The sequence below is a fragment of the Mytilus edulis genome, chromosome 12, assembly GCF_963676685.1.
Source record: "Mytilus edulis chromosome 12, xbMytEdul2.2, whole genome shotgun sequence".
Classification (NCBI taxonomy): Eukaryota; Metazoa; Mollusca; class Bivalvia; order Mytilida; family Mytilidae; genus Mytilus; species Mytilus edulis.
The window spans coordinates 6830680-6843024 of record NC_092355.1 but is presented as its reverse complement, the minus strand read 5'-3'; the positions used below and the strand labels follow the sequence as shown (position 1 = coordinate 6843024).

The 12345-nt window shown below is 31.0% G+C and overlaps 1 pseudogene; it reads left to right on the top strand.

The window, feature by feature from the left end:
- The first annotated feature begins 1183 nt into the window (after positions 1-1183).
- LOC139499593 (uncharacterized) lies at positions 1184-7571 on the top strand (annotated as a pseudogene).
- The last annotated feature ends 4774 nt before the right edge of the window (positions 7572-12345 follow it).

Here is a 12345-nt window from a genome sequence, read left to right as displayed (position 1 = left end):
AATACAAAGAAAACTGTTGCATTGTATTTCTTCTTTTGTCTTATGAATGTGAATTAACAATAAATAGCCGTATTTGGCACAACTTTGTGGAATTTTGGATCCTCAATGCTCTTCAACTTTGTACTTGTTTAGGTTTATAAATATTTCTGATTTGAACGTCACTGATTAGTCTTATGTAGACGTAACGCGCATCTGGCGTACTAAATTAAAATCCTGGTACATTTGTCATGATTGTACCTTCATGACCTTTGATAACTATTGATCATTTTGATATTGCAAAACTTAATGTTGTTATTTAGGTCTATTCAATTAAACCAACGTTTTGGTTTACTCTGGTTAAGTTACTGGACTTTATAACTGTCATGTTTATTGAGTCGGTATTACACTGATTAAATAATAGTATGCTACAAATATAGATATATACTTAAAAAATTAAAACTTGACCATGTTGACCATGTTTACTACCATGCATGACTACCTGTGATTTACAGTACTCTGATCATAAAAACAAAGCCTATTTGTCGTTGTAAGTTATAATCCCTATTGCTAATATGTATTAAGGGAGGACTAATATTTTTTTCTGTCTATGAAGAAAAAACATAAAACATTTGGTGCACATTGAATAACGCATGTAGTGGGTAATTAAACAGTAAAAAGACCAAATAAAATTATAGTCATTTCTTCTAATTTAATTCTAAATTTAAAACCGTATAACCATGAAAAAACATTGATGCTTAAATACTTAAATATAAAATAGTTATAACAAAATTGCTTAAAGCAGTGAGTTGATTAAGGTCCCAAAAAAGTTTGGAAGGTAATTTATATTAGTTGTATGCCTACTTCAGTTGCAAGTACTGCCTTTTGTTTCTTCTTCTGCTGCATATGGCAGCTGCAAGTTTCTTTGTTGATCTTGGAGTCTTTTTTAATTCTGGAAACTTATCTTGAATCAGGTGGACTCCAATATTTGTTGAACAGCTGGCAACCTCTCGAATACTTCTCTGAAAAAGTAAATAAATATATGTTTACTAAATATTAATTTAACTGTTGACTTGTTTTTATAAAATATTCCTGTTTATAACACTTCCATGGTACAATGTAGTTCATGGTTTTTTTTAATAACACATATATCATATGCCATTGCATAGTTAAGGATATTTGTTTATTCAAATGTTTTTCTTTAGGTGGTCTCACTGGTGATAGGGCTAATAGAAGACACCAGGCAAAGATGATAAACGTAATGAACACTTCATGGAAAAATGAGGAGCCCACAATAAACTTCACTACCAGACCATATGAGGAACCCAGACTTAATGAACCATTGTATGATTGAAGTAAAACCACAATCCTCTAATCAGTGTTGCGCCATTTTGTGACCTTTTGCTCGAACAATGGCATGTCAAAGTCTGCAGTGAGCATGTGTTTGTCAAATGAAAAAAAGTACTGCCTCAACCAAACAAGCTACCCAAAAGTTACAAAGAAGCGCATGACATGGTGAAACATCTTTTAATACCAACAACAACCTATCATTGTTGTGTCAATGACTGCCAGATATTTAGACTAGATCATTCAGACAATATAAAGTGTTCTGTTTGTGATGAGGATAGGTACTTGACCAACTCAAAGAATCCAAGAAAGACGTTTACCTATATGCCCTTAGGTCCTAGACTAGCTAGGTGGTATGGCACAGACAATGTCTGTAAACTTTTGTATTCCAAACAGGAGGTTGCAAATGGAAAACTTGGCGATTTTACAGATGGATCCATATATGAATCTTGGTATGAAGAAGGGGAGTCTTTGAAAACATGGAGGAATCATTAACTGTTCCATTAGCTTTATTTACAGATGAACTTAACCCAAATAAAAGTATGGCTACCCAAAAGTCAATGTGGCCACTAATTTTGACATGGTTAAATTTGCCTGTAAATGTTAGACAAATTCTTGGCCCAATGATGCTTGTTGGTATTATTCCTGGAACCAAAACAGAAGAACCAAAACATCTTGATCCGTATTTAGAATTAATTGTTGATGAACTATTGACATTATCTGAATGTAAACTTTTTAACACCTACAAAGGAGCACCATGCAAAGTTAAAGTGGCACTATTACAATACCAGTGTGATATACCAGCATTTGGCAAGCTGTTACATGTGTCAAGTCAGGCAGCATTAAGAGGATGCCCATACTGCAGAGAAACTGGGGAATACTGTAAAAACCTTCACAAAGTTGTCCACTTAAGCAACAGATCATTTTTACCAACCAACCATCATCTACGATCAGATACCACAAACTATGCATCAAAGAGGGAAGAATCTTCAACAACTCAGCACATGTATACCAACGAAGAAGAGTATGACCTAAGGAAGCAGTATGATGATCTACCAAACAAAAACCAAAAAAACAATATGCAAAAAAGAACGGGTTTGAAAGGTACATACAGCTTCATGAAACTACCATATCACAATAGATCAGAACAGATGCAACCAGATGGAATGCACACAATTGCTGATGTTATTGGTAATGTTTTGGATACAATTACTGGAAAAGATGATTCCAAGAAAGTAAGGCTATGCGAACAAGAATTTGATCGTTTTAAAGACACGTGGGTGAAAAAATACAGATGTGACGGAAGAGTCAACAGACGGTTCCAGCAATGAAGTAGTGGGTCAGAAAAGAAAATCAGTTACTCCGAACAATGTGCAGCACAAAAAGAAAAAGAGTAATAATGTTGAACAATGTGTATTACCACCTGCCCCTTGGAGGTTAGATCGTACAGCTCTAGCACTTGCAGATAAGAGAGCCAAAAGTTTGCAATACCCACCTGGTTTTGACTACCACCCAGATAAACATTTCTCCAAGCCATGGACACTTAGAACTATGCATGGGAAACTTCAGGTATGTTGTTATAATATAGAATGTGTGGTTCCAGTTACATAAATTACATTGAATTACATTATGTTTATAGCATTTTATTAACTATGTGACGGTACCCAAATTGCACCTTTTTTGACAGTTTTTTCAACTAAGTTTTTTTATGATCAAGACAAATATTTCCATTTTGTGTTTATTTTGTAGTTGTATCCTTCTTTATTATACATGTTATATAGGTACACCAATTCGATTTTCAATTTATATATATATTACCCAAATTGCATCCCTGCTTAAATTTGCGTCGTCAAAAGTGGAATAACAAAACTTTTGTCTATTTTTTTTTCAAATGTTTTGAACAATTGGATATTTGTCCATGCGTAATCTTCTTTTTTGAGAAATGGATACTAGAAACATATTTTAATTGCTAATTTCAAAAAGATGACGTTTTGAAACGGTACATTTTATGGTAACTGGAATTACACACATATATATCATGTATATATATATTTATTCGGCCTGAGAAATTTGTTTTTACATTTGTATATGGTGTATACACACTAACTGTTTCACCATTTTTATACGCCTGTCTTTTATAAATTTCAGATTTTAAGTTTTGGATTTATGGGGCTTTATTCATTAAAAAGGGGATAATCAACACTTCGGACAATAACTCAAAAAGGCTTTCACCATTTGTCCATTAAACTTTGGTTAATTGTTTATATCTATTGATGTACAAGCTCCATTTCAATTTTTATAAAGTTCAGATTTTACATTTCTGTGTTATGAATTTTTATGCTTAATAAAGAGAGGATTTTCCAATTTTGGGACAATTCACAAAATTTTCTGCATCTTTGATAAATTGTTTATATCTATTGACATAAGCTCCCTTTCCATTTTTATAAATTTGAGATTTTTCGTTTTCTTAAATAATGAATTTTCATACTTAAAAAACGGGGATTTTATGAAACTTTGGTGAATATATTAATGTAACATCTCTTTTGAGTTGTATATATATATTTCTAGTTGATCATATAAATTCATTTAAAGCATAAAAGACAAATTAAAAGAGCAACGGGCGTATCATGCGCTAAACCACAGCCCTTTATTTAATTTAGAATTAATTTATGGTGTTATCATGGTAATGAGAGTCAATGAGACAAATATATGTGTCATCATGATCATACTGGTACTCAACTTACGTGTGAGCCAGTTGTAAATATACCATGTATACTGTATTCTACTGTCTAAAGTTGCAAAAATTGTGTCAATCTTTAATTCTATAGTTACAACTTAGAATCAACATGTCATCTTTCATACATTTCATATGTAAACATTTATATTAATATGTATTTCTTTCAGTTTGTCACAAGTAATGCTGCTGCATGGTGTTTGCATGGTTTGTTGGGACCAGAACAAGAGCGTACATTGCTGAAGTTGTTTGACGTATTGAAAAAGCTTACAAAAGAAGAATACAAAGTTGCTGATTTAGAACAGTTACAGGAAGAAACCCATGAAGCTCTTGCTTTGATTGAAAGAGATTTCCCATTATCCTTACAAGTAAGCTGTCTTTGTCCTACTATAAACATGAAACAAACATGAAAAAAGAAAAAAATGAGAATTTGCTTTTGACCATTCTCAATTTTATTATATAACTCATATAAGTTTGAATTTAGGTGGCGTTACTCATTTATGTTAGAGTTTTGTTCTTCACAAGTTAAAAAAAATTAGGCAATCGTTCTTTGAATGTTTGATGATGGTTTGCCCAACCAAACATATGAATCTTATTTCAATGCTTATTACTATAAAATTTGATTCAAGGACAAATTTAGAAGGTAACATATATAAAGGTTGAGGATGAACATTGATGCGGCCACTTTCATTTTTGACAAAACACATCTGAAAAATTACATTTTTCGGCATATTTGGTAGATTTTTGATATTTCAGCTTGAATTGGTGCGTTTTTTATGACTGATTCAGTTAAAATCTTCACATCAACTAATTGATTCAATTGAAATAGACACTTAAGTGTTATAAGTGGTCAAAATCTTTCGTCAGATGAACCTGAAATTTGAAGCCAAAATCTGTCCTTACTGGACCTACTCTTTGGATTCAGGGTTTTCAACATTTCCTACAAAATGCAACATGAACTTGTGTTGTCAACATACACTACCAATACCTTGGATAAGAGTAAAGATTAACTTAAATCTACATGTACAAGTGTGCCATTATTCTTTATATAGTACATTGTATGTCGCTATATTTAAAAGGATATTGATAACAATTCAAATATCTATTCCTGCAAATATATAAAAACTGTTTTTTTAATGTTCCTTTATATTATTTTTAATAGACAATAACCATGCATCTTCTACATCATATTCCGGAGGGATTTCCCAGATACGGTCCATTGTATGGAAGGTGGCTTTTTCCTTATGAGAGGGTTAACTGTTGGATTACAAGACAAGTACTCAACAAACACAGAATTGAATCTACAGTCATGGAAACATATGCAGTAAGTACTCAATCATGACATTTACAGGATTTTTTATTCACCAAATAAGTTTTATTGAAATTTTATTTGTGTTCTCATGAAAAGTAATTTTTGGTCTGTCTTTAAGTTTTGCATTTGAATAAAAATAAAACTATTAAAAGAACTGTAGTGAAATATCAATTGAAAAGAACGGTGGTATGTTTCATAAAAGTGTTGGGAATTCTTGGTCCTTGATGCTCTTTACTTTATACAATATTTGGCCCTCAAGGTGGTACCCAACACTTTCACCCAAATTAATTTGGCTCGTTTAATTTTCATAAAATTTTGTCAAAGTATTTACATTGACCCTTTAACAAAAATATAAAAATTGCAAACATTTTGAACCAAGCGTTTTGTCAGAAAAATTACACTGGTTATATAGCAGTTTGACAAATTCAATTTTGATCATTGAGAAGCTTATATTCCTTTTACAACACAACGTAATTAAAACATTTAGCCGACTTTACAAAGTTATCTCCCTGTAGTGTTAGGTATCACCTTAAAGATTTTTTGATTTGAGCTTTGCTGATGAGTCTTTTGTAGACAAAAAGCGTGTCTGGTGTAATTATCAAATTTTAATCCTGGTATTTTTGTCAGATGAGTTTATAATATGTAATATTGATATTTTTGTCAATTTCTTTATATTTATATGAATTTATATATGTTGTTGTAGACACTAAAATTTTGATTTCTTTACATGCCAGAAAAGGTGATGTTAAATTCATCTCAATGAGTATACGAATCAAATTCAATCAAAAAGATAAAATTAAAAAATACTTTTTATATTAACTAATCCAAAATTTACTGAAACTGGTTACTGTGGATTCATTATTATTCGTTGGATACCTTTTTTTGTGGTTTTCATGGGTACGGATAAACCACGATTTCAAATGTACCATGAATCATATTTTAACGCTTTGTATACAGAGATTTGTCAAAACCACGACATCAAATCTCCACGAATACGCAAGTTTTCAGTAGCCCAATCAAATTAAATACCAGATGTTAATAGAACATTTTGTTTTAATTTTCAGATATATGACTGGTGTGTATTTATGCTCATGTCAGACATTGTTGATACAGATGATTTAACACTTGGTAAATTTGAAGACATTTGCAACTTAAATGAGCCCAAAAAGGAAACCATGAAGAAGACCCAAACATTATTAGAGGAAAAGGTTCTAGATGACATGTCTGAGGTTTATGACTTTGCATTAACTTCAAGAATGAACGAACAAGGGTTAGCTTTGAAGAGGGTAGAGAAAAAAGTAAATGGAAAAACCAGTCGAGTTTCCAGCAATAAACAGTCACCATCACATGTTGACTTTGTCAGGAATTTAAAAGACCATCATCCCTGTATGAGGGAAGAAGATGATATGGTCTTTGGTCGTGTGAAATCCATTTTCGAACATGATTGGCGTGGTAAAATGTACACTTGGGTACTACTTGATTTGTTCAGTGATGTTGCATATACAGATGGGTTTTGGAACGTTTCAGAACGAGTGAGTTGTTGCAAGCCCTTCCTCTTAGATGATATAAGTGAACCACAAGTTATAGGAAGAGACAATGATAGATTGTTTTTCATTGGTGTTGATGTGAAATTATGTTCTAATGAATTGTAGACTAAGAATACAGATAGAATCTGGTCTGTTTATAATTATATGTCCATCATCATGACCATAATCTACAGATTGGTTATCTGTCTCTAATTATCTTGTTTTTAAACTAGGTCATGTGATTTAACATCAAAGCAGGTAAAACATCAATGTGCAAACAGAAGTCTTGACATTTAGGTCCACAATGGTGGTATACTCCAATCATGCATTGACTTAGACAAATAATTGTAAAAGTACATTGCCTATATGTACATGGTTAATATTCTAGTTATGAAAAGATTTTCTTTAAATTATGTTAATTGTTTTTGCTGGAGTGACCAATATGCTAGAAAGATCTTTTCTCATTTTCTATTATACTTATTATCATAACTAGTTTTGGGAAAACTTTGTTTTTATCAACTATTCAAGACAAGGATGTTTTTAAAAGTAATGGCTAACAACCTACCCTATTGTTAAACTTAGGGCTATGAGAAAATAACTAATTAAAATAGATTAGCACTCAATCCAAAAATGATTTTATTGTACTTGTAAAAAGTTTGAAGGAACATTTTTTTTTTAATTTCAATACTATTTACAGTTTGACAAACATTTGGAAATGTCAACTTTATTATTTATTTTTATTCATCAACTTTAAATTTTGGACTAAAAACATGTAAAATAAAAAAAAATCTTTTTGACTCTTTATCTGTATACTATATATGTATTTCTGTACAACTGAATTTGTATATTTTGCCTAATATTACTAAATGTATAGTTTGTATATATAGGTAACACCAACTTATGTTATTAAATTTGATACTCAGTGAATATTATGTAATTGTAATAAAAATGCAAATGATGCATGAGGGTCTTAGTGAGCTTTACAGAATAGATAATACAGAATTTTTATCAAAATATATAAAGTAAAGAGAATAAGAAGGTGTGCAAGCATAAAGTACATGTGGAAATAATATTAATGGTATACAAGACTGATTACAGACATGAAGAACTTTAAAGATTTATTTCAATACAGAAAGAAAATTTGTAATAGTGAAGATATTTTATTCCAAAAATTACTTCTCTGCTCATGCAATTTTGGGGTTCGTTTCAGTCTTGATTAATATTTCAGAAACTAAATATTAAAAATACAAATAACAAATGTCTGGCAACCAGTTGCACCATTTAGTACCACATAATATCTTCATTTAGTAGCTTGTATATAAACGATTCAAATTACATGTATTAAGTCAAGTTGTTTTGTAACTTTCATCTCTTTATTGTTTATATGCGTATAGATGTTCTAGATAATTACAGTTTTACTGTTTTTATTAGCTCGCCTGGCCTAAAAGGCCATGTGAGCTTTTCTCATCACTTGGCGTCCGTCGTCGTCGTCTGTCGTCGTTAACAATTTTTCAAACATCTTCTCCTCTGAAACTACTGAATGGATTTGAATGAAACTTAGCATGATTGTTCCTTAGATTATACTACACAAAGTGTGTGCTTCGATTTTAGATCCGTCAAAAAACATGGCCGCCGTTACTTAAAATAAAACATAGGGGTCAAATGCAGTTTTTGGCTTATATCTCAAAAACAAAAGCATTTAGAGCAAATCTGACAGGGGATACAAATGTTTATTAGGTCAAAATCTATCAGCCCTGAAATTTTCAGATGAATCAAACAAACAGTTGTTGGGTTGCTGCCACTTAATTGGTAATTTTAAGGAAATTTTTATCTTGAATATTATTATAGATAAAGATAAACTGTAAACAGCAAAAATGATCAGCAAAGTAAAATCTACAAATAAGTTAATATGACCAAAATTGTCAATTGACCCCTTAAGGGGTTATTGTTCTTTAATGACAATTTTTCACAATTTGTTCATCATATTTGCTAACTTTAAAAAATCTTCTCCTCTAAAAGTACTCAACCAAACTTCAACCAAACTTCAACCAAACTTCAACTGAACGATCAGTAGGGTGTATAAAATAAAGTTTGTGTTTTATTTTCTATTTCGTCTAAACACATGGTTGTCATGGCTAAAAATAGAACACGGGGTAAAATGCAGTTTTTGGCTTATATCTCAAAAACTCCAGCATTTAGAGCAAATAAGACAAGAAGTTAAAGTATTTATTAGGTCAAGGTCTACCTGTCCTGAAATTTTCAGCCGAATTTGGTAACTGGTTTTTCAGGTATAATGCCCCTGATATTTGTAATATTGAAGAATTGTTAGCTGTACATGTCTGCCTGGCATGGTTCCATATGTTCAATAAGGCATTGTTTACCAGGTGAGCGATTCAGGCTCTTGAGAGCCTCTTGTTCAAAATGACATGTCTTTCATAAAACTGTATTATAATATTAATGTTATAGTATAATATACATATATATATATATGTAAAATGAATTTATTCTATGCAGATTTACTGTCATCTTTAATATCCCTTCATCAAGGATCCAGTAGTCTTAGATTTTGATAATACCCAAACAATATTGCCTACAAAATCGGTGTTTCTCATTGACATGCTATTTCCGGTGTATTTTGGTATCAAATTTGCATCATTTACAGAATGTTTAAGATTGTGATTAGGTCTGTTTAATAGATATTCTTATGGTTGTAATTTGTCTCATTTCTGAGTCCCATTCTATTGAAATAGATTATTATATCCTGCCCTATTGGATGCATGAAGAATTGCCCATGTACATATAGGTCTGTCCGAAAGTTAGTCTTCAGTTTACTTTAACCAAATGTTATACAACTTATAAATAATGTTATTTACCAGTACCACAAAACACTTTGAATTTTAGTGGTGTCACTGAAACGTTCTAGAGTTATGCCCCTTTCAAATAAGAAAAGTGCAAAAAAAACAAAATATCTCTTTTACTTCAGTTTACCACAATCTCAAACACTCTGAAACTTGTACACAATTCTTATACCACACAATACCGATCAAGTGTTAATTTCAGTGGTGTCACTTTAACTGTTCTAGAGTAAAACCATTTACAAGAGGAAAAAAGGCTTTATTGTTCGTGTCTGTTCCCTAACTAAATAGATATATGAAGATGTAGTGTGAGTGCCGATGAGACAACTCTCCATCCAAGTAATAAGTTATAAAGTAAACCAAAAAAGTCAATGCACGGTCTCGTTCAAATGTATTGAAGCTTATATACAATGCATATTACCACAAAATACGCATCATGTTTGGTGGTGTCACTTTTACTGTTCTAGAGTTATGCCCTTTTATGGAGGGAACAAAATGCTGAATTTAGTTTCCACTTTCTTCCAAATGTTATGAAACTTATATAGTATAAGTCTTATATATGTTTTACACACTACTTATAACTGCAAAGATCTGATCAATTACAAATTTAGGTAGCCTCTCTTTTTTTTATCAGTTATGTCCCTTTTAAATTTATATGATATCTACATCGTACAACGATCCATCACTACATTGATGACTATACATTGGCGCATCGCAAACAGACACTTGATAAAAAGTAACAATCTAATGAGTGCATATATATAAGTGAGGCCATCATTTCAATCCCATAGACACATTCCCCATTTGTTTAATTTTATTGCTTTAGGAAAAGTTCGTGTAGAGGTCGTTTGAATGGTAACCACAATGGTCTTTGATATTAGACATGCAGAAGTTTACTACACAACATTTCCTTGGAAGTTTTTTTACTAAATTTACTCATGCGTGCTCAATATATTTTGATTCTGCATAGGTCAATTGTATACAGTTGTATTGGCAACGATTAATGTCCTTTCTGCTGATTATTCTTTCCTAACGGAATGGTGGATTTTTTTGGTTATTTTTACATGGAATTGATAATGTGTCAGAGATATAAAAAAAACTAGTACAAAATGGCTAAGGCCACATGAAAAAAAACCAATATCATTTGCGATTTTCACCTGCCCCATTTAAAATAATGTATACTAGAAAATAGTGTCAGTTTATGCATATGTCAAATGAACTCAAAACCAGAAGTCATCAGGTTTTTTTTGTAAATATCTACTTCAAAAGAATATAAAATAACAACAGTCAGCACATGATCTTATATTATGCTGCTTCAAAACATGCTTTCAAATATTGCATTATTTAATGTACATTGATAGTGATGGAAATATATTTACGGTTAATAAGCAAGAGGACCTAATATTTTTGATAATAATTTTTTTATCATTTTTCATGAAAATTTACTACTGATGTAAACTAGTAATTGTTTGACTGTATTCAAATTTCTAATTGATTTCCAAAAACGTTTTCAATACTTAACAAAAACTGCCGAATTGAAAACACTTGCTCGGCCGCTAAAACAGTAGGGTTTAATAAAAGTTGTCCAAATTTCTGTTAGAGGTGTACAGTTTAGAATATAGAGAAATTCATCACTTATCTCTCGTCGAGCGTAACTATAAAATCTTATATTTTCTGTCCAACATTTTTCAAGTCATCTACCGGTTTCTATACGTAACCGATGATTTCCAGTTCTAAACCACAAAACGTTATTCCATCTTAATCAATAAGGTTCTTTGAATTCAAATTTTTCATGAAAAGTTTATAACGTTTTTTTTTTTATATTTTCATCTGTATAGTTTACGACTTGGAATAAAATAATGGAGTTCGTCTTCCATTCGAATCAAATAGTTTACGGTAAACGAATATATTCTCTATATTAACTTCTTTCCTTCTTCCTATTTCTTTTTGATTAATTTCAATGTGTTCAGAAAATCTTGATTTTTTTTCTAAATATTTTGTTATAAACACTCTTAATGAGAAGTGTCAATTTTACATCAAGTGTTTACATCGAAAGTTATTATCACTAATATTCACAGGTGGTATTTATAGTTTTTTTCATCTATTGGGTTGTGATCGATGTACACGTTTAAGATATATATTTCTAAACCTCGGATTTATGCAAAGTTATTTACCTGTGGTCATAAAGAAAATATGTGTACGAGGGTCCGCACGGGTGTCATTTATCAATTCTTAATTCAACTTGTTCTTTTAATTTGAACTTTTTAAAAATTCTTTTCTATATAAGGACACTAATACTTTACATATTTCCAATTTTTTTTTATTCATTAAATTTTGTACTCGATAGTCTCTATTCTGTAAACACCTTGATTACCCCCAATATATATCTATATACCAGCCATGTAGAAACCTACGATTGAGATAGTGTTGTATATTCTATTGCTAAATTTGTCGTTTCGAAATATGCAAAACAGATTTTTTTTTATCTCAAGTTGGATAGTAAATTTAACAAAATATTGTTATAATAAGCATTTAAATTAAATTTTGAATAATTAAAACTAAATTTGAATATACATGCAAAATGATATTAAACTA